This window comes from Felis catus, chromosome D2 (genome assembly GCF_018350175.1).
Source record: "Felis catus isolate Fca126 chromosome D2, F.catus_Fca126_mat1.0, whole genome shotgun sequence".
Classification (NCBI taxonomy): Eukaryota; Metazoa; Chordata; class Mammalia; order Carnivora; family Felidae; genus Felis; species Felis catus.
In genome coordinates, this window is record NC_058378.1 from 33370860 (window position 1) to 33393702 (window position 22843).

Sequence of the window (22843 nt, forward strand, 5' to 3'; positions counted from 1 at the left end):
CCAACTGTCCCTTGGGTTTCAGTTTTGTATTCAGCTAGAGCCAAAAGTGTGTTTAGTATTAGAAAGTAAGTGCTATGTAGGGGCGCCTGGGTGGCTCATTCCGTTAAGCGTCCAACTTCAGCTCAGGTCATGATCTCACAGTTTGTGGGTTTGAGCCCCATGTCGGGCTCTGTGTTGACAGCTTAGAGCCTGGAGCATGCTTCAGATTTTGTGTCTCCCTTTCTCTCTGCCCTTCCCCCACTTGTGCTCTGTTTCTCTCTATACCTCAAAAATAAACATTAAAAATTTTTTTAAAAGAAGAAGAAGGTAAGCAATGTGTATACTTACCCTTAGGTTTGCATGTCATGTCACAGTGATGTGCTGCATGTGGTTAGATGCACAAGACATTATAATGAAATTACTGAAGTAGGAACTATAAGTTGGAGTATCGAGGTGTACTTTACCTTAAAACCTTTTTGACTACCAGTGAGCAGTCAACTAATTGCCAAAAAAGAGAAGGGTGGAATGTCCAGTATGCACTGCAGTGAAGTTTATATTCAGAATTGAGGTAGACCATTCCCTTTTATACACTTTTAAAATAACATTTGGAATTATGCTTCGAATAATTTGATTCTTATTAAATTGTATTTTTTTAAAAAAAGTCTAAGTGTTGGGAACTGGAAGAGTGATTAAAGTTAGACTCTGTGTGTGTGTGTGTGTGTGTGTGTGTGTGTGTGTGTGTGTGTGTTGAATTTTAACTAAGGAGAATTGCAGTTCTAGGTGAATGTAGCATTTTAATAGCCTTCCTTGCAGCAATCCTCCAAGCTTCTCTGTTTATGAAATAGAGAAGAGTTTTCCATTTTAAGGAAAGCCAACTTCTTCTTTATATATATATATATATATACACATATATATATATATATAACACATATATATATGTTGTAACATATATATACACATATGTATACACATGTTATATATATGTGTGTATATATATATGTTATAACATGTGTATATAACATGTGTATATACACATGTTATAACATATATATATACACATATATATAACATATATATATATATATATATGTTTCTTTTGAAAGAGAGAGAGAGAGAGAGAACAGCAGAGGGGCAGAGAGAGAGAGAGAGAGAGAGAGAGAGAGAATCCAAGCAGGCTCCGCACTGCCAGCACAGAGCTAAATGCGGGGCTTGAACACACGAACTGTGAGATCGTGACCTGAGCCAGAACCAAGAGTTGGACACTTAACCAGCTGAGCCACCCAGGTGCCCTTATAGAAAGCCAACCTCTTATGTTCCTGTTGTCTTTTTGTGGGTGTAGGGCTTGGGGTTATGTGGTTGTTCTTAAACAACCTTTCCCCTTAAAGTGGGATTATTATATGACGTTAGCCAGTGAAGACTTTTACTGTTACTCTGCTTTGGTACTGTCAGTGTTTTTTTACTTTGCTGTATATCAATTAATAACAACTCTCTTGCTTACTGTTCTGTGGCCACCTGGAAGAGTTTTTTCATCATGATCTTTCCCTTCTAGTGTGAGGCTTCCTCTTTCATTACCACAAAATAGGAAACTCCATAGTTTGTGGCTGATAGTACCAGTAAACTGACAGAATATCCGATTAGGAATGGTTCCCACCACTCTTCCCCACCAAAGGAATGGTTTTCCCAAAACAAAACTTCTTATTTATCAGGAGTTTTTTGGTTTTTTTGTTTTGGAATTTCTTGAATAACCAAGCTTCAGAATTGTGACTTTTAGTTCTGCATTTCTCTCTGACTTCTGACTTCTATATCTTTGTTTATTTTACATGTTACTTGTTTTCTTTACGTGTTACTTGTTTATTTTACGTGTTACTCAACTTAACTCCAGTGAGGTCATTAAAGCTAGTGTAATACCAGGGTGAGTTCAAACCAACAGGTACCATGAGTCATTTGCTCCTTTGCTGGGCAGCCAGCATGCGCTGTTAGGTGTGGTTGTATCTCTTAAATGAACTGTCAGGACAGATCCTTTAATCCCGTTGTGTCAGTGGGGAGATGACAGCATGGTTCCTAGAGAAGGGCTTCTAGATCTAATAGGCAAGGACTTAGTGGATGTAGAAAAAGATTCTAGCTATATTTGGCATCATGTAGGCTATTGCAACATACTTCAATAGTTGTTAATAAAATATTAATGCACTTATTCATATATTTAATTGTAAACACAGTTAAGAATCTTCTCCCCTTTCAGATACAACAGTTAATGAGTTTAGTAATTAATTGAACTTTTGGGAAAGTAGCATTTAATTGACCATGACTAAATATAGGTTTCAATAGGCATAAGTAAATTGTGTCAAAAATATGCCCCTGTGATTTTAAAGACATTCACTGTGAAGGATAAACATATAGAAACAGTCTTCTTTTGAAAGTGGAAGGTGTTTTGAAAGCAGAAGATGTACGAAGAGGCATCTGTACTGTGAGAGGGGGTATTCGTTTCCCCTGTGGCCAGTGTCACTGCTGTTGGCCTTGCCTGTGCCATGCTTCCAAGTTGACTGTGGCTTGCAGATTATTTGCATCTTAAGCTTCTATTGGATAAGTCTTTTAGATTCCCCTTGTTCCTATTTTTTCTGTGTACTCTACCCATCTTTGTCATCATAGGGGTTCTTCAGACTTGCAGTTTTATTTTATTTATACTTGGTTGTATTACCTGACAGTGTTTTTTCCTCAGAGATTCTCAGCTCTTTTATATACATTTCAGTCATATTGTAGATTTCTAGATCTTTGGTTAAGTAAATAATGCTCACGGTAAATAATATGGTTCTTTCAGTGGCAAACTATTGGTCACCACTGGTTAATGTTTTTGTTTATAAACTAGTAATCCTGGTTTTCATGGGTTCATTAAGTGCTTGCCTGTTCATTGACCAGGGTGACTGGGTGAGAACTGAACTTAGTAAAGTTCACATAGGACATAGTGAAAGGTAAATCAGATGTGCATTTTGCCCAACAACTTCCACACATATAGCTATGTCTAATAATGAAGAGGCATTTTTTTTTAAGAGCCATTAATTTCAAAAGAATATGTTGCCCATGGGCAGGACTTGGACTATGGATAAATTGTAGGGTTTTATTTTTATCCTACACCACAGAACGCAAGTTAGGAAAGATCTTTCTCTTGAAGATGTAGTTAGATGTAGTTACATATACTTCCATGTGCTCTTCGGGCAACTTCTGAGCTGATTTTTAGTGAGTGCAAAGCTATAAATTCTATTGAGTATTTTATTCAAGGCAGGAAGTCAGGGAAAGGGAGGGAAATAAGTACCTTAAATTTGGTTTGGGGATCAAATGGGTATGTATGTTGGAGGTGGTAAGGGAGGCAGAGAGGGAGTGTGCCATTTGGACAACACGTTGTATTTATGGCTTTGTCTAGTGATTAGCAGGCTACAGAAAGGATTCTAGAGCCACTGTAATACAAGCATTTTATGAGGGGGAGATGATAAACTTAACTATAATTAATTATAATTTCTTAACTATAATTCCTTTATTCATTCAGCAGATACTTAATACTGAGTACCAACTGTGTTATCAGGCATTGTTCTAATCATTGAAAGCACTTTTTGTTTATGGTGTAAGCTTTATGATGTAAATTACCATACTATGAACTTAAAAGCAAATGAAAGAAACTTTAAAAAAAATAAAAATTCATTTTGCAGGGGCATCTGGGTGGCTCATTTGGTAGAGCATCTGACTCTTGATTTTGGCTCAAGTCATAAAAAAAATTCATTTTGCATTATCACCTAGAGGGGTGGTATTATTGGATGTTCTTCATGGAAGAGTAGCTACGAAGAAATCATGGAAGATTTGGTATATGCATGATAGAATTTGAGACTAATTAGGCTTGAAAATGACCTTTGTTCTATGTTTTACTTCTTTACTTCTTTACTTCTTTTTATGTTCTTTGTTTTACTTCTGTTTGAAGTTCTTTTGATGTGTGGTGACAGCTGATTCTGAAAAGCTGAACATGGTACTGTTCTACAGTGTAATTAAACTCTGCAGCTCTTTCCAGTAATCCAGCCATTTGGTTTTGTTGTTGTTGTTTGTTTTGTTTTGTTTTAATTTGAGAGGGGGGTGGGGTAGAGAGAGAGAAAGAGTGAGCAAGGGAGAGGAGCAAAGGGAGAGAAAATGAGAATCTTAAGCAGGCTCCACACTCAGGGCAGAGTCTGACACAGGGCTCGATCCACAACCCTGGGATCATGACCTAAGCTGAAATCAAGAGTTCGATGCTCAACCAACTGAGCCACCCAGGCGTCCCAGGCATTTGTGTTTTGTAGGTTATGCTGTAACTCATCCTTTTCATTTCTCCCCCTTGACAGTGTTATATATTTATATATTTTGTTTCTTTCGTTACTTGAAAATTATTTTGGGGTGCCTGGGTGGCTCAGTCAGTTGAGCATCTGACTCTGTATTTTGGCTCAGGTCTTGATCCCAGGGTTGCAGGACCAAGTCCTGAGTAGGGCTTTGCACTGAGTGTGCAGTCTGCTTAAGATTCTCTCTCTTTTTCCCTCTCTCCTCTGCCCCACTCCCCTGCTTGCTCTCTCTCTCTCTCTCTCTCTCTTTCCAATAAAATAAAAAAAAGAAAAGAAAAGAAAATTATTTTAACCCAATCCCTATTTAACCCACCTTTAATATGGGAAGTATTATTTATTTATTTTTTTATTTTATTTTATTTTTAAACATTTTTTTTTAATGTTTATTTATTATTGAGAGACAGAGAGACACAGCATGAGCAGGGGTGGGGTAGAGAGAGGGGAGACACAGAACCTGAAGTAGGCTCCAGGCTGTGAGCTGTCAGCACAGAGCCCAGCGCGGGGCTCAGACTCGCAAACTGTGATATCGTGACCTGAGCTGAAGTCGGTCACCCAACTGACTGAGCCACCCAGGCACCCCTGGGAAGTATTTTTTATATATGCTATAATTTTTTGTATATATTATGTAATAAATGTATCTTTTGGCTTCATTTTTTTTCTATTCTAGATCCAAAGCAGTTTTTTGGGTTGGTTTGTTTTAAGATTTTTGGATGGTTAACGTTAGTGGTGTTATGATATCCCTACTTAGTGACAGACTGAGTGTAGACTTTGTTCAGTGGGCTGACTTCATTCTGCCAAGTAGCTCCTTAAATTCAGAGAGTTTGGTGAGGGAAGAAAATGTTAGAATTTTTGACTGACTGGCCACAACTTTGGGACAGAACATGAAATAACAAGACTGGTGGTTTCTCAGTCATAAACCCATTTTCCTTTCCTTTTTTTTTTTTTTTTTTAACGTGTATTTATTTTTGAGACAGAGAGAGACAGAGCATGAATGGGGGAGGGTCAGAGAGAGAAGGAGACACAAAATCTGAAACAGGCTCCAGGCTCTGAGCTGTCAGCACAGAGCCTGACACGGGGCTCGAACTCACGGACCGCGAGATCATGACCTGAGCCAAAGTCGGACGCTCAACTGACTGAGCCACCCAGGGACCCCCATTTTCCTTTCTTAACACACCAAATTTCTTTGAGCTGCATTGCAGACTTCTTTCTGCCATACCTATTCCTGAAGTTTTGTTGGAGATTATTATAGAAATGTTCAGACAGCCCTCTGGATCAGCAAATTGTCCCCATATCACCAGTTGAGGTTTCATATCTTCTCTTAATTTTTGGGTGTTTATTGTAGGATAGAATTTTCTCTCCTTAAAAAGTGACCTGACCCTCTTCTTTTGGCTTTATGTAACAATATTTGCAAAGAAGTATTTCATATTATAAAATTGTTTATGTGGTTGGTCTATATGAGTTTTTAAAAACTATAAAATTGAAAGCCTTATGATCAATTTAGATCAAAACATTTTAATTCATTTCTTTTTTAAGTAAGCATGTTTATTTTTAAAGACTCAAAGTCTGTGTTTACCTAAAGTATACTTAGTTTTCCTTCCAATGGAGTAAATAGTACTTAATATTTTGTATATAAACAGCTACCATAGTATGTTAATTTTGTCACAAGGACTTGGCAAACAGATATTTTGTAAAACAGCATATCCTTACAGCACAACTTTTTCAGTGAGGACGTTTTTGCTTCTCTTTAAGTTTTTTACTGTACCACACACATGGCCAGTGTTTCTTTACATGGCCAGAATTTCTCACCATCATAGTCTTAGTGGCTTCCTGTGAAAGTCTGTAGTCACACTTGGCTGAGTAGCTGTTAAAACATTTTTTTAGGGGCGCCTGGCTGGCTCAGTTGGTGGAGCATGTGACTCTTGATTTCAGGGTTGTGAGTTCAAGCTCCACATTGGGTGTGAAGCCTACTTAAAAAAATTATTGTTCTAAAATATACATGTTAACCATTTTAAATTCACAATTCGATGACATTAGGTACATTTACATTGATGTCAACCATTACCACTATCCATCTCCAGAACTTTTGCATCATTCCATACTAAGAAGCTTTTTTTTTTTAAGTTTATTTTTTTAGTAATCTCTACACCTGACATGAAGCTCAAACTCACAACCCTGAGATCAAGAGTTGTATGATCTTCTGACTGAGCCAGCTAGGCACCTCCGGAGTAGTATTTTTAATGTTTTTGGTGGAAGGGCATCCCATCTGGTTCTTTCTGTGTTTTGTTTTCTTGCATCAAGTTTTTCTTTGCAGTCTTACACCACTGTGCATATTTCCCCTCTTCTCATTTTATTCACTCGAGAAATATTTATTGAGTACCTTATGTGTATGTGGTAGGGCTTGGAACCTAGTGATGTAACTGTTACCTATAATGTTGAAATACAAAACTGTCTGATACTAGCCACGCTAGCTTTGCTGTAGTTTTTCAAAATTCAAAAAGATAAAGCCTCCATGGGAATATTTGAATTATGGCCAGACTTGAAAGGAAAAAAAGATACTTGAGTAGGAGCTCCAAGTCACATCACATATCTGGAGAATCCAAAAGATTTTCTGTGGTTGTGAAAAAAAGTTATTGTACACTGTTCTTGTATTTACTTTAAATGTCAAAGAGCCATAAATGTCACCTGTATCTACATAAATATTACCTTCCTTTTAAAGTGGATAAATAAGACTATAGAGAGATATATCATTTGAGTTATTTTTGAAGCTGTGTCTGTCCTAAGCAGTAAGTCTGAAGTCCCTTATTTTCAGGTATCCTGTTTGTTCTAGGGTATTAGTAAGACTTGAGTGTTTCAGGAGCACCTGGGTGACTCATTCAGCTAAGCATCGGACTCTTGGTTTCGGCTCAGGTCATGATCTCATGGTTTGTGAGATCAAGCCCTATGTCAGGCTCTGTGCTGACAGTATGGAGCCCACTTGGGATTGTCTCTCCCGCTTTCTGCCCCTCCCGTGCTCGTGCTTGCTCTCGCTGTCTCTCTCAAAGTAAGTACATAAATAAAAACTTAAAAAAAAAAAAAAGGCTTTAGTGTTTCAAATGCCTGAAACTGCCTCCAAACAGAGAGTCTATTAGTTGCTGTGTGTTTGGAGATCTCATTTTATTTTGTAATTATAATTGTGATTTCAGCAGCCATGTGAAATTTAAACAATGCAAAATTTGTTATAATTGCTACCATGTAAGGTGGGCAGGGTATGGAAAAAATGATGTCCAGGGTATGGAAAAAATAATTTATTTGAATCTTTTAATACCAATTCTGAGATAACAAAAGCTGTAGTGATTATGTAGAGGATTGGGAATGGCCTGATTTATTATCTTTTACTTAGAAGTTTGGTAAACGCTAAAAAAAATTTTTTTATTTTAACATTTATTTATATTTGAGAGGCAGAGACAGAGCACGAGCAGGGGAAGGGAGAGAGAGAGAGGGAGACACAGAATCTGAAGCAGGCTCCAGGCTCTGAGTTCACAGACTGACAGCAGCGAGCCTGATGTGGGGCTCGAACCCACAAACCGTGAGATCATGACCTGAGCCAAAGTTGGCTGCTTAACCAACTGGGCCACCCAGGCACCCAAGAAGTTTGGTAAATTCTTAATGGTAGGTTGCTAAGCATGAAGTCAGCCTATTTGAAATTTGAAAATATAAAGGGAATTCTGAAGCTGATAGTGAAACTGTTTAGGCCTTTTCAGCCTAACTCTGGAGATATGACCCAAAGCAGCTAAAAATAGAAACTAAAGGTATAAGGGAAAGTTCAGGAGCAGATGCAGGGCAAAAGCATTCTGGAGTAATAGTGTGAGTTTATTTTTGTTTGAACTCAGGTTGCCTATTTGCTGCATCTAGTTTATGTTCAGGGCCTATGTTTTGCTTTCTTCTTCCACATTATATTCCTCTGTAGATACAGGTTTCCAGACTGGGACTATGGTGTTTTGTTTTGTGTTTTAGATTCTGCATGTAAGTGATATCATATGGTGTCTGTCTTTATCTATTTCACATGGCATAATTTCTTGTGGTCACAAATGGCCAGATTTCATCTTTATTATGGCTGAGTAATATTCCCCAGTGTGTGATGTGTGTGTGTGTGTGTGTGTGTGTGTGTGTGTGTGTGTGTACACACATTTTTTTTTTTTTTTACACCACCTCTTCTTTATCCATTTATCTACCAATGGACACTTAGGTTGTTTCCATAAGGAAACAAACAAACAAAAAAGAAATGGACTCAAATAGATGTGGTTGCCAGAGGGGAGAGAGGTGGGCCAAAAAGGTGAAGGCGATTAAGAGCTGCAGATTTCCAGCTGAAAAATAAGTAAGTCACAGGGATGGAAAGTACAGTCGTACTGATATTGCAATAACTTTGTATCGTGACAGATGGTAAACACACTTACCATGGTGAGCATTGTGTAGCGTAATGAATTATTGGATCACTATGTTGTACACCTGAAACTAATATAACTTTTTGACTGTATTTCAGTAAAAAAGTGTGTGGTTGGTTGCTTTGGGATATTTCAGAAATTGTACAGTGTCTAGACAAATAGGAGATACTCAGTAAGTTCTTAGAGAATTAAGAATTCTTGAAACAAAAAAGTGAGGAACATTGCATGTTAAAAATATGGTGAGTTTGGCTTTGGTTTTTATTTCTTTTTAAAAATCCGTTAAGGATAATATAGTGCTAATTACTGTACAGTAACAGGGACTGTTCTCATTACAGATAACTTTGTCACTTTGACACCTGTGGTGCAACTGCAAAGCCTTTGGAACTAAGTCAGTTTTCTGCCTGCTATTGTTATTATGAAAATTATTATGGAAACACATCAAAACATGGTTTATTGTAGGACTATTCAATGGAAAAATAATGCAGCCATCTATGTAATTTAAAACTTTATAGTAGTAGCCACATTAAAAAAGTAAAAAGAGGGGCGCCTGGGTGGCGCAGTCGGTTAAGCGTCCGACTTCAGCCAGGTCACGATCTCGCGGTCCGGGAGTTCGAGCCCCGCGTTGGGCTCTGGGCTGATGGCTCGGAGCCTGGAGCCTGTTTCCGATTCTGTGTCTCCCTCTCTCTCTGCCCCTCCCCCGTTCATGCTCTGTCTCTCTCTGTCCCAAAAATAAATAAACGTTGAAAAAAAAAAAAGTAAAAAGAAACCAGTGAATTTGTATATTTTTATTATTATTTCTAATGTTTATTTATTTTGAGAGAGAGAGAGAGAGAGAGAGAGAGAAGGAATGCATATTAGCAGGTGAGAGACAGAGAGAGAGAGGGAGAGAGAGAATCCCAAGCAGGCTCAGTGCTGTCAGTGCAGAACCTGATGTGGGGCTCAATCTCACAAATGAGATGATCTGAGCCGAGATCAAGAGTCAGATGCTTAACCAACTGAGCTACCCAGGAGCCCCTCTGTAATATATATTAATACAGAATATCAAAGCAATTATTTCCACATGTACTCAATATAAAAATTATTAATTATTTTACTTTTTTTGGTGTTGTACTAAGTTTTAAAAATCTTGCCACACATCTCAGTTAGGATGAGACACGTTTCAAGTGGTCAGCAGAGCATGATGCTAGTGGCTTTTATAATGTACAGTGTAAGTCTATCATTTTATTCTCTTTCTCTCATCAGATTCATTACCAAGGAGTGATAGCAAGAGTATTAACTTTTCCCTGTTCAATGAACTGCCCAAAGGGTAGATGACAAGGAGATATAAGGAATTTGGGCAGTTAATTCCCTGAGGAAGTAAGTTCATTGTTTTATATAGACCATAAAAGAAAGATATCTGGTCCACATGTTACAGCCTCAAGAAAGAATTATAATTTGAAACCTGTTCTTTTTTTGACAATGATATCACATCAAGGAAGCAGAGATAGACTTTCCGTGTGCAGATATAGCATATTAGAATCCCTTAGAATTTGGCAAACAGCATCCTAAATTGGAATAAAAAGCACTGGCCTTCCCACACTATTCAGTCACTTTAGAATGAGAATGGAGGCACAGGTAGAGATTTTACGTGTAATCCTTGTGCAGGGGCCGCGCTAATCTCTGCATTGTTCCAATTTTAATACATGTGCTGCTGAAGTGAGCATGGGGGTAGAGATTTTAAATGAGTGATTTGTTGTTATTCAATGTGACTGATGGAGTTTCTTCTAAGATCCTAGGCTATGGAATAATTAGAGTTTTGCGTTATTTTTATGCAGTCATACAGTCCAAAGAAGAGAATTTTATTAGCTGTAATTGACAGAACAAGTAAATACAACACAAACACATTAATCAAATTCATTTTTCCTGAGTCTTTTTTTTTTTTTTTTTAACCTAGTATTAGTGCTTCTCTTTGTGAAGTCTACATTCTAGGTCTTAGTGATAGGTAGGGATTATGGTTACGTTCCTTAAGGGAAATAGGTTAAGGGTGGGGTTGCCATATAATTTATCGTCTTAACCACAGCACCTCTAGAGTTGAGAGAGAGTGCTGTTAATAATTATATTGGGACAACATGTGTTAAACCAGAGGTGTCCCAAGCAGATTAGGACACATGGCCACCCAAGTTAAAAGGCTTTGTTAAAGCTTTGCTATCTTCTGTTTTGGCAATCCTGGTAGGCTGTGGAAAGTGCATTTGTGGAAGTTATCACTTTTAAGGGCCTGTTCTGTCGGTGACATCTCCTTTATCTCAGGGCTTAGACAACTTTTTATTTAGGGCACATTGAACTTGAGAGGTTGAATGAGAAGGAAAAGGTAAAAGGTTTTAATTTAACAGACTGGCTATATCTCCCATCCCCTACAAAAAGGTTTTGCAGGTATGAAATGTGACAGAAGAATGTTTTCTTTTAATTGTGCAAAGTTATTGTCTTTAAATCTTCTAGATTCACTCCTTAAAAACAAGTACAAAAAAACTGAGCATTGGGGGTGCCGGACTGGTTCATTCTGTGGAGTGTGCAATTCTTGATCTTGGGGTTGTGAGTTTGAGCCCCACATTGGGTGTAGAGATTACTTAAAAATAAAAGCTTTGAAAAAAAACAAAACAAAACACCAAAAAATAATGGAGCACTTTCTTCCTGATAAAATTAGGTTGCATGACATTGATTACACATTTGATTTTTATTGTTCAGTGCTTTTATTTAGATTTTTTTTGTTAACCATCTTTGAGGGAGATATCATAGTGTATCTGCTTGATCTGGTGGCTTTTTACATGTAAAAGGCATGGGATATGTGATGCCATATATCTTGGATATACATGATTTTAGAGGAGATACTGATTTTTTTCCTAGACTTTTCTTTTTTTAGCATATATAATAAAATTGACTTTTTTTGCTTGTACATTTATGTGAATTTTAATGCATGTGTAGATTTGTGTAACCACATTAGCAATCAGGATACAGAACAGTTCCCCCACCCCTAAAATTCTCTTGTGCTGCCCAGTGGACTCAAACCCTCCTCTCATCCACCACCCCTGGCAACCTTTGATCTGTTCTCTGTTCTTATGCTCTTGCCTTTTGCAGATTATCACATAAATGGAATCAAATAGTTTGTAACACTTGGAGATTGGCTTTCACTCTGCATTATGCCTTTGAGATCCACCCATGTCGTTCCATGTATCAGTAGTTTGTTCCTTTTTATTGCTGAGTTGTTTTCCATTGTATGGATGTACCACAGTTTTGTCTTTTACCAAAATTGGTAAGTTTTCACCGACTATTTCTTCAAATATTTTTTTCTGCACTGTATTCTTTGTCTTCTTTCTGATGACATGGTTGTTATACACCCACAGATTCCTGAGGCTCTGACCTCCTTTGAGAACACTGTTGTTCATTCCTTGGTGTCATTCATTCAACAGTTTTTGAACACTTGTTTTCTATTCTCCTGTTAATAGGCAGCTATTTACAGGGTGTTTTTTTGTTTGTTTTGGTTTGGTTTGTTTTAGAGAGAGCACAAGAGTGTGATTGGTGGGGGAGACACGTGGGGGAGGGGGAGAGAGAGAGAGAGAGAGAGAGAGAGACAGAGAGAGAGAGAGAGAGAGAAAGAATGAATCTCAAGCAGGCTCTCTGCATTCAGTGCAAAGCCAGACATGAGTGTCGATCCCACGACCTTGGGATCCTGACCTGAGTCAAAATCAAGAGTCAGACACTCAACCGACTGAGCCACCCAGGCGCCCCTCCAGGATTTTTTTTTCTCTAATAAAATTGCAGCTGTGAAGATTCTTGTGCAGGTCTCTCTGGGTACCCGGCCCAGGCTTTCTCTATGGTATTTGCCAACAAGCAGGATTGCTAGGGTGTAGGATTTGCATATTTTTCTTAACATATGCTGCCCAAAGTGGTCATGAGCAATTTACTTTTTCACCAGCAGTGTGTAAGAGTTTACATTGCTCTATATCCTTTTCAACACGTGGTGTTGTCAAGCTTTTTATTTTTTATATATGTAATGGGTATGAAATGGAATCTCCTAGTCTTTTAAATTATTTTTCTGATTATGAGTGAGGCTGAGAATTTAAAAAATATATTAGCTGTTCATGTTTCTCCTACTATAAGTTGCCCATTTATATCTTTAATCCATTTTTCTATTTAAATTTAAAATCAGCTCTTGGGGCCCCTGGTTGGTCATGATCTCATGGTTCATCCACATTGTCAGTGCAGAGCCTGCTTGGGATTCTGTTTCCCTCTCTTCTGCCCCTCCCCTGCCCCCAAAATAAATAAATAAACATTAAAAAAAAATAAAATTAAAACCTGCTCTTAGGATCAGTTTTAAGTGTTTTCTGTATAATTGTACTGTTTTAAATATTTGTCCTTGATCAAAAAACTTTCAGTGGCCTCTGATATGAAATCAAGGGTCCCTAATTTATCTTTTTAGATATTCTACTTCAAAAATCATCATTGCGCAGAGCTTCTGGGTTGGTGAACATGTGGAGATGTGGGGACAGCGGTATGCCTGGAGAGAGCATGGAAGCTCCGTGCCCCTTCCCACATACCTTGCCCTACGCATCTCTTCTGTCTGGTTGTCTCCAGGGAGACACTGTCAGAATTGAGTTGAATTCTTGGATACTCTGCTGGTGTCCAAGAATTGCTTCTTGGTGGGCTGGAAAACACCTTCACACACACATAGGTATTGAGTCCAGGAACCCAAAATAGTTGTTATGTGTCAGGAAAGGGAAGTTGGCACAGAAGAATAATCTGGATGAGATTTGGAACAGTGATCATCTATGAGCCGTGACAGTCGTTCATCCAGCTCCTCGGAAACCCGAACACAATTTTCATGAAAGAGAAACTGCGTAAGAAAATTCACGTGAATAAACTACACCTTGATGAGTTTCAAATGTCAGTTTGACTTTAAAAGGTTGTAAAATACATTTCATATCAAATTATGGCCATAGGAGCACAGGTCTGTCAGATGGAAAAGGCTTCAACAACAACCTCTGTGTCAAAACTTCTGTGTCTCAACTTAACACACATCTAGTTAAAAAACAAACAAACAAAAAAAAAATCATTCCTCATTTTCTGCCTTCTGAAACTTTGTACACTGTTTTGTTATATTTTATGGACTCAATATGTTCTCTGTATAAATTCAGATTGGTGATGCATGTCAGCAGCTGAAACATATTTAGTATTTTAAAACCAAATCAGCATTTGCTACATCTGTAGACCTCATGTCTAGATAAATAGCCATTTTTAGCCTGTGTTATATCATATCAGTGTTGCCATACATTGTTAGCAGAATACTGTCCCAGTGACACATGTTGTATACTACATAGCATGAAAATGTTTAACTTGGGAAATACAGTTGACTTTTGAACAACACGGGTTTGAACTACATAGGTCCACCTATATGTGGATTTTTTTTTTACAGCACATTATATGAATGTTATCTCTCATGATTTTTCTAATTCTTTTCTCTAGCTTTATTATAAGAATACGGTGTATTATATGTGTGTGTGTGTATATATATACATATACATATATACATACATACATATGTATATACATACATATATATATATACATATACATATATACATATAATACACATAAACAGTGTCAACCAGCTGTTTATGTTATTGGTAAGACTTCTGGTCAAAGTAGGCTATTAGTCGTTAAGTTTTTGGGGAGTCAAATGTTATATATGGATATTCAATTGTGAAGGGGTCAGCACCCATAACACCTGCAATTTTTAATTCTTTTTTTCTTTTAGGGTAGAGTTTTAACTTTTTTTTAATAATTTATTTTTTAATTTACATCCATGTTAGTTAGCATATAGTGCAACAATGATTTCAGGAGTAGATTCCTTAATGCCCCTTACCCATTTAGCCCATCCCCCCTCCCACAACCCTTCCAGTAACCCTCTGTTTGTTCTCCATGTTTATGAGTCTCTTCTGTTTTGTCCCCCTCCCTGTTTTTGTATTATTTTTGCTTCCCTTCCCTTATGTTCATCTGTTTTATACCTTAAAGTCCTCATATGAGTGAAGTCATATGATTTTTGTCTTTCTCTGACTGACTAATTTCACTTAACATAATACCCTCTAGTTCTATCCACGTAGTTGCAAATGGCAAGATTTCATTCTTTTTGATGGCCGAGTAATACTCCATTGTATATATATACCACATCTTCTTTGTCCATTCATCTGTCGATGAACATTTGGGCAATTTCCATATTTAGGCTATTGTCAATAGTGCTGCTATAAACATTGGGGTGCATGTGTCCCTTTGAAATAGCATACCTATATCCCTTGCATAAATACCTAGTAGTGTGATTGCTGAGTTGTAGGGTAGTTCTATTTTTAATTTTGGGGGGAACCTCCATACTGTTTCCCAGAGTGGCTGCACCAGTTTGCATTCCCACCAGCAGTGCAAAAGAGATCCTCTTCCTCCGCATCCTCGCCAACATCTGTTGTTGCCTGAGTTGTTAACATTAGCCATTTTGACAGGTGTGCAGTGGTATCACGTTGTGGTTTTGATTTGTATTTGCCTGATGATGAGTGATGCTGAGCATCTTTTCATGTGTTGGTTGTAATTCTTAAACTACCCTTGTGTTTCTGGCTTCTTCCTAGCTGGAAGTTCCTGGCTTCCATAAAGCCAGTTGAAGTGGTGGTTTTGTTTCTTAGTGGCCGTGCTTTGTGTGTGAGATGTACTGTGGACTAGAGATGTTGTAGTTTAGTAATAATGCACATTAAGTAAATAAAAATAATTCCTCTGTAAATGAGGTAATTGCACATTAGCAATAGTCATTCAGTATCACTCTTGACATTTGGCCATCATGTTCATCTGCCTGTTCATGATGAAGGGAGCCATGTCTTTGGCAGATTATTTTGCCAGATGTCCAGGGTTTCCTTCCCAAATGGAGCAGCTTGAGTCACATGAGGCTGGCCTTGATCTTAATGGAGGTCAGTTTATATATAGTTTGTAGAGCTGGCAAGTAGAAAACAAAGATTCGTGAAGTTCATCCCTTGCTATGCCTTATGGGATGAAGTTTGTGCTTCTTGTGCTCTGTGGTGCAAGGGTCTCACATGGGTAGCAAAGAAGCCTGGGAGAGAAAGGACAGGGACTTTTTTTTCTTGTTTTCTTTTTTTCAGTTTGGAGCTTTGTCCTGCCCCAAGGAAGGCAGTGCATTCTAGGAAAAAGAACAGTGAACTTAGCCTATTTTCTGCTCTAGTTCTGGTTTCATTTTTTATTTCGTATGTTTAGATGATCACCCACATTTTTCTCCTTTATTAAATGGAGGTAATACTGCTTCTCCTTTGTTCCCATGAGAGATGGCAGGATAGGCAAACTTGAGGCTCTTTTACTGCCCTTGTAGAAGTAGCACGTGGCTGTGTAAAATACTACTAAAAAAGCCAAAAAAGAGAGCACGTATTGCCCAACAGATAATATTAGTGACGAAGCTGATTATCCCCACTGTCAATACTTAACGCTTCTAGAAGTTTCCAAATTACGGTTACCTTTTGAGTGAGCCATCTGTGTATAATACGTCTAGTGGGTACTATAATACGATTATAAAGAATTAAAGGTGATATAATCTGTAAGTCTCACATTTATAGAGACTATTCTCAAAGAGCACTTTCATAACTTTTCCTTTTATTCCATTGGAATAACTAAAGCAGGGTTCTTATATCTGTTTTTATGATATACTGTTGGCAGAAATAATCATTTCCATATGTACATCACATTATAATTTTAAACATCTCTTTCATACATTATCTCAGAGGAGACCTGCAGAGGTTAAATGATGTCCTGAGGACATAACACTATTTAGTGACCGATTCACATTTGAATCCAGAGCTTCTTGGTGTCCATCCCATCAAGATATCTTGATGGGGAGAATAATACAGTAAATCTAGAATGTGCTTTATGCTTGAGCGCTAAGAAGATGCAAGCATTAATCAAGTTGAGAGAGCATTCTTTTCTCCCCTTAGTACTGTATCAACAGATGTGTTGCTAGCACTCTGGTGGTGGGAATAACTATGAACAGTAACAAAACAACAAAATGTAAGCACATTGGGAAGATAGACATGAAGCAAGTCTGTTAGCAGTCTTAGGTCTTCCTTTTATTTTGGGTTTTGCCTGCGGCATGGGTCACAGGAAGAATCAGTCTGTTGTGGAGACAGAGGCCTGTTAAGTCCTCTGGTTTGCAGACCTATGTTTGTTCTTTGCAGCTGAATTATAGCTGCTGTGAGACTGTAAGCTTGGAATTTATGGTAATAGAAATTTTAAATGTCCCAAACATTGTAATATGGGTGGAAGGAGCCCTTTTCTTAGGGGAGCAGGGTCACATATTTATTTTGAATTTGAGCTGAATCAACAGGCAGTTTCTGAGAATACAGTTTCCAAGTTCAAAGAAACTACAGTTATGCTACTATGTGTAAATCTGGTGGTTTTCATGTGTTGTGTGGATATAAATATAGTTTCTTCTTTTGAGAGGCTCTAATTTTAAGCAAGGTTTAGTGTCTCTGACATGATTTTTCTTTTCCTTTTTTTTTTTTTTAATGTTTATTTACTTCTGAGAGACAGAGTGTGAGTGAAGAAGGGGTACAGAGAGAGGGAGACACAGAATCTGAAGCAGACTCCAGGCTCTAAGCTGTCAGCACACAGCCTGACGCGGGGCTCAAACTCACAGACTGTGAGATCATGACCTGAGCCAGTTGGATGTTTAACTGACCAAGCCACCCAGGTGCCCCTATTTTCCCCTTAAATTTTTTTAAAATGTTTATTTATTTTTGAGAGACAGAGAGTGCAGGCGGGCGAGGGGCATAAAGAGAGAGGGAGACACAGAATCTGAAGCAGGCTCCAGGCTCTGAGCTGTCGGCACAGAGCTCGACGTGAGCTCAAACTCATGAACCGTGAGATCATGACCTGAACCGAAGTGAGATGTTTGACCGACTGAGCCACCCAGGCACCCCTTCCTTTTTTTTTTTTTTTTAAATTTAGCTCAAACCTGATGGATTATAGGATTTTTTTGGTGGGGGTGGGGGTGGGGCTGGATACCACTTAGTCTTAGACTCCTTAGATTTATATTGCTTACAGATCTCTCTAATGAGATAATTTTCCTCTCACAATTTAAAATGATGCATGAGCTTGATTATCCTCCCTAAAATAAGAAATACCTAAACACGAATGTATGATGTAAAAAATTTAAATGAGTTGTCAATACTAATAGCAACAATACCATTTGACATTTGTCATGCTTTTACTAAGTGCTGGGTACCAAGAACTTTTTGTATTTGCTAATTCTTTATATAAAAATTATAAATAAACGTGTAACAGTTTATAAAATGCTTTCTTGTCACAATATAACATTCATGAAATGTCTTGTGAGATAGATGGTATTCATTTTAACTGATGACGGATGGGAGGCCCAGGTTGTGTTACGTGTGGTTATAATTTATTGGTTATGATTTACTGAGCACTTATTAAGGACCTGGCACTATACTAAACACTTGACTTGCATCATTTTACGTAATCCTTAGAACCGCACTATGAAGCAAGTACTATTTTCAAACACTTTTTCCAAATGAAGAAACCGAGGTTTAGAGTGATTAAGTGACTTGCCCAAGATTACATAGCTGGTATTAGAGTAGGCAGTCACCTGTAGTTTTTGAGAAAACTTTGTTTGAAATAGAAAAAGGTGCCCCCTGTGGTGAACCAATTAAATAACTGAAAGTTCTGGGCTGCCACACTACCCTAGGTAGTAGCTTGGGGGCTTGTGCTAGGTGCCACCTCTTCCAGCACACATAGCCCCCATTCCAGGGCGGATGGCTTGCTGAGCAGCTGAACATAGGCAGAATTTCGGCCCCATTTTGCTTTCTTGGCTAGGTGCTCTTGTACTGTATATAAACTTTGCCACCCTACACGGTGTTCTCAAAGCTCGGATTTTGATCAAGGTCTGTCTGATGGCATAACCTATACTCTATTTAGTAGCATACTCCCAATTAATGGCAAAGTTATGACTTCAACCCATGATTTTCTGACCATAAAAACTTTGCTCTTTTTGTTATGTACCATTTGATATACAATGGCACCGGGGTCCCATATTGTGCTATGCCCATTGCCTAGTTCCACAGGCATTGTTTGCTGGTGACGGTAAAGACTTCTAAGGGCTTCAAAGGGGGAGAGCCAAAGAGTTATAACGTCCCATGTCTTATAACTAAATGTGTTTTTGGTTAAATGTAGCTCAAGACTTGTCTTGAATTCCTGGTTTCCCCACTTAGTTCCACATGTGACTTTTACCAAGTTAGGGAGAGAATACGGTATAATAATTAAGAGCATGGACTATGGAATCAGACTGCCTAAGATCAAATTCTAGCTGTTACTTACTAGCTGTGTGGACTTGGGCAACTTACTTATTGTCTTTAAGCCTAGTCTGTAATATTGGAGGTGGGGTGGGAAATAAGAGTTCCTATCCCAATGAGTTGTGAGAATTACTAGATGAGGTAAGTGTATAAAGCACTTAGAAAAGTGCCTGGCACATAAATATAGTAACTACGATTTGATTGCTAGCTGTTGTTGTTATTTTTATTAGTATTCTATCATTGTTGAGTTTATGCCTATAAGTCAAAGCAATTTGATTTGCTGAAACATAAATGATTATCTAAATATGGTCTCTTAGGGCTTTTTCTTGCCAGACCGGAGTTTTCAAAGATTGTGTCCAAGTATTACTTTAGGGATACTAGCCCAATTGAAACCAATTCCTGAGAGAGGTGTGCACAAGCCATCTAGTACTCTCCCTTTTTCCTCTAAAATAGCATTTATACTGTGTTGTGATACCAGTCTATCTTTGGACTGTTAGCATTAAAGAATTGCATTTTCAGTAGATTGCCTTTACAGCCACTAACAATTACTCATACATAAAACATTTCTTTTGGATTATCAGCCAGTTTGGGAAGCCTCTAAAGAAATTGCATAATTCACTGGTTGACTGGGAATCTTGATTCTTGAAAGGCTGTAATAGCATTATCATTGCTTGTTGTATTCATTGTACATGTATTGACATGTTTTTAATAATACTTTTTGCTGTATTCAAAGAACATCTCAGTCTGAGAGACTCCTTGGCTGACATTACTTTGTCATAGCTGGCATATTACCTGAGTAGCTTTTGCGACCCCATTTTGTTCATTGACCTTCCATGTCCACGTTTTTCTCCCTTCTGCACTCCTCATCCTCGTTTCAGTGTGTGCCCTAAGAAGTCAGAGTTAGGATCTCAGAATGCATGGTTTCAAGATTAAGATTTTTACTTGAGGAGACATATTAAAGCACACAAGTATATGAAAAAGCTAATTAAACAGTAAATGACAAAATTGCCATTGTATAGTGGTTTTATCAGTCAGAGTCTCACTAGGAAAATGGAAATTCTCTCAGGTATTTACAACAGTAGAAATTTGATGTAGGAAAGTTGTGACACAGGCGGTGAAGGGGCTGTGAGCCAAATAAGAGATGACGAGTAATCTAGAGATCAGCAACAGGAAGTCACTACCACCACCACCTTCACCACCCCTTCCAACTGAAGAAACATAGGGAGGTACAACATTTTTGCACAGTGAATACAAACATTGTTTCGGGGGAAAAAAAAGGAAAGAAAAAATAGAATATTTAATATATTTAAATAGAATATTTAGTTTGGTTAGGTAAGGACAAGTACAGCGTGATCCCTCCCTCCCTCCCTCCCTCCCTACCCAAAAAGTACAGAAAGTCCCGTAAAAATTGCTATTTTTGAACAGGCAGTTTCTCACTTTTTCTAGAAGGTGCTAGCCTGCATGTCAGTGCTAAAGGATAAAAATTGGAATAACATCACCTAGTTTTACATTTTTTTAATCTCTAAAAAGAGGGAAAGAATTCAACACCTAGCCAAAGTGGTCTGAGGAGTAATGCCTACTAAATATAAGCCAGTGTTTCTCCCCACTGAAGAATTCTGCCCCCCACCCCATGAGAATGTTCTTGGAAACAACCCTCTGTGCTGTGTCATGTCCACAGATATACTAGTATTTGCTACCCAAAGAGATGGTGTCTAAAATCTCTGCCACCCAGAGAACGTGAAATATAATTATTAAAGTAATCTATTTCCCTTTTCTGAAAGTAAGAATAGGCAGCTTTCAGTTACTGGAAATAATTATCTAACTCCAGCTTGTCTGTGGGTGGATGAGCATCACTGATGAGTGTTGGTCAAGAAATAAGCCAATGACTTTGCTGAATGTGTCAGTTTCTTGGCGTTCCCTAAAAGTACACATCACAAAATCATGGGGCTGATTAAACCTTGGTTTTCATGGCTCTATTTAGTCTATTTCCTTGGCTTTGAGAACATTAGTCATTTAAAAAAATCTCCCCATTCTTTGATATTATTTAAATTATCTTTTGAAAACAGATTTTTTTTTTTTTTGGAAGAATGTCTCCTTTTTTTTTTTTTTAAGTTTATTTATTTTGAGAGAGAGAATGAGCACAAGCAGGTGAGGAGCAGAGAGAAGGAGAGACAGTATCTCAAACAGGCTCTAAGCTGTCAGTGCAGAGCCCGATGTGGGGCCTGAATTCACAAATTGTGAGAACATGACCTGAGCCAAGATCAAAAGTCAGATGCTTTAAGAGACTTTAAATATGGAGAACAAACAGAGGGTTGCTGGAAGGGTTGTGGGAGGGGAGATGGGCTAAATGGGTAAGGGGCATTAAGGAATCTACTCCTGAAATCATTGTTGCACTATATGCTAACTAACTTGGATGTAAATAAAAAAAAAAAAAAAGGATGAAACAAACAAACAAACAAAAAAGTCAGATGCTTAACTGACTGAGCCACCCAGGTGCCCCTTCAAAACAGAATTTTAAGGCAGATTTAAGAAGTAATGTGAGAGAGAACAATGATAAATGTATTTAGAAATAGAAGTTTCAAAAATGCAGTATTATTTAATGGAATGAGCTTCAATGTTAAAATGCCCAAATTCTGTTTGTAACTCTGCCTCTATTCAGCTGTGTCATTAAGGTTATGTATCATTAAGGTTAAGAGGTTGTTTAACCTCTCCATGTCTGTTCCTCAAGTATCCATGTAGGATCATAGGACTTCTATTCATCTTAGAGACTTAGAATGAGGTATGAATGAAGTCTATAACCTTTGCTTTAAAATAAAAAACTTTAGTACAAAAATAAAGTAATACTCTTTGTTATGGACTGATTGTTTCAGTCCTCCCAAAATTCATATGTTGTGGGGTGACTGGGTGGCTCAGTTGGTTAAGCATCTGACTCTTGATTTCGGCTCAGGTCACGGTCTCATGGTTCATGAGTTCAAGCCCTGCATGGGGCTTCTCTCTGACAGTGGGGAGTCTGTTAGGGATTCTCTCTCTCCCCTTCTCTCTCTGCCACCTCCACCCCCCAACAATAAATAAATAAACTTAGAAAAAAATTCATAAGTTGAAGTGCTAATCTCCAATGTTAATATATTTGGAGATAGGGCCTGTGGGGAGGTGATAAAGATGATGTGAGGTCGTAAAGGTGGAGCCCTAATCCAGCAGGACTGGAAGTAGAAGGAATACTAGAAGTCACAGTGAGAAGGCAGCTATCTATAAGCCAGGAAGAGAGCTTTCACAAGAAACCAACCCTGTCAGACCATCATCTGAGACTTGTAGCCTCCAGAACTGTGAGAAAATAAATATCTTTTGTTTAAGCCACATAGTCTATGGGTTTTTGTTTTTGTTTTTTGAGAGAGAGAGAGTGCACGCATGCACTTGTTTACATGAGCAGGGGAGGGGCAGAGGGAGAGAGAATCTTAAGCAGGCTCCATACCCAGTGCAGGGTGGGGGATGGAGAGGGGTGTTGGGGAGGGGTGGGGCTCTCGATCTCAGGACCATGAGATTATGAACTGAGCTGAAATCAAGAGTTGGATGCTTAACCAACTGAGCCACCCTGCTGCCCGCACCCCATATGGTATTTTGTTATGGGAGCCCAAGTAGATTAAGACAGTCTTCTACCCTATGACCCAGCAATAGCACTGCTAGGAATTTATCCAAGGGATACAGGAGTACTGAT

The 22843-nt window shown here is 38.2% G+C and overlaps 1 protein-coding gene and 1 non-coding gene across 7 annotated transcripts in view; one reads left to right on the forward strand and one right to left on the reverse strand.

The window, feature by feature from the left end:
• The window catches only part of MCU (mitochondrial calcium uniporter), a 201092-nt gene that overhangs the window by 45587 nt on the left and 132662 nt on the right, over nucleotides 1–22843 (forward strand). The gene's annotated exons all lie outside the window — the stretch shown is intronic.
• On the reverse strand, nucleotides 10352–10455 carry LOC111557172. The gene has a single exon (XR_002737031.2). It is a non-coding gene; the product is annotated as a U6 spliceosomal RNA (small nuclear RNA).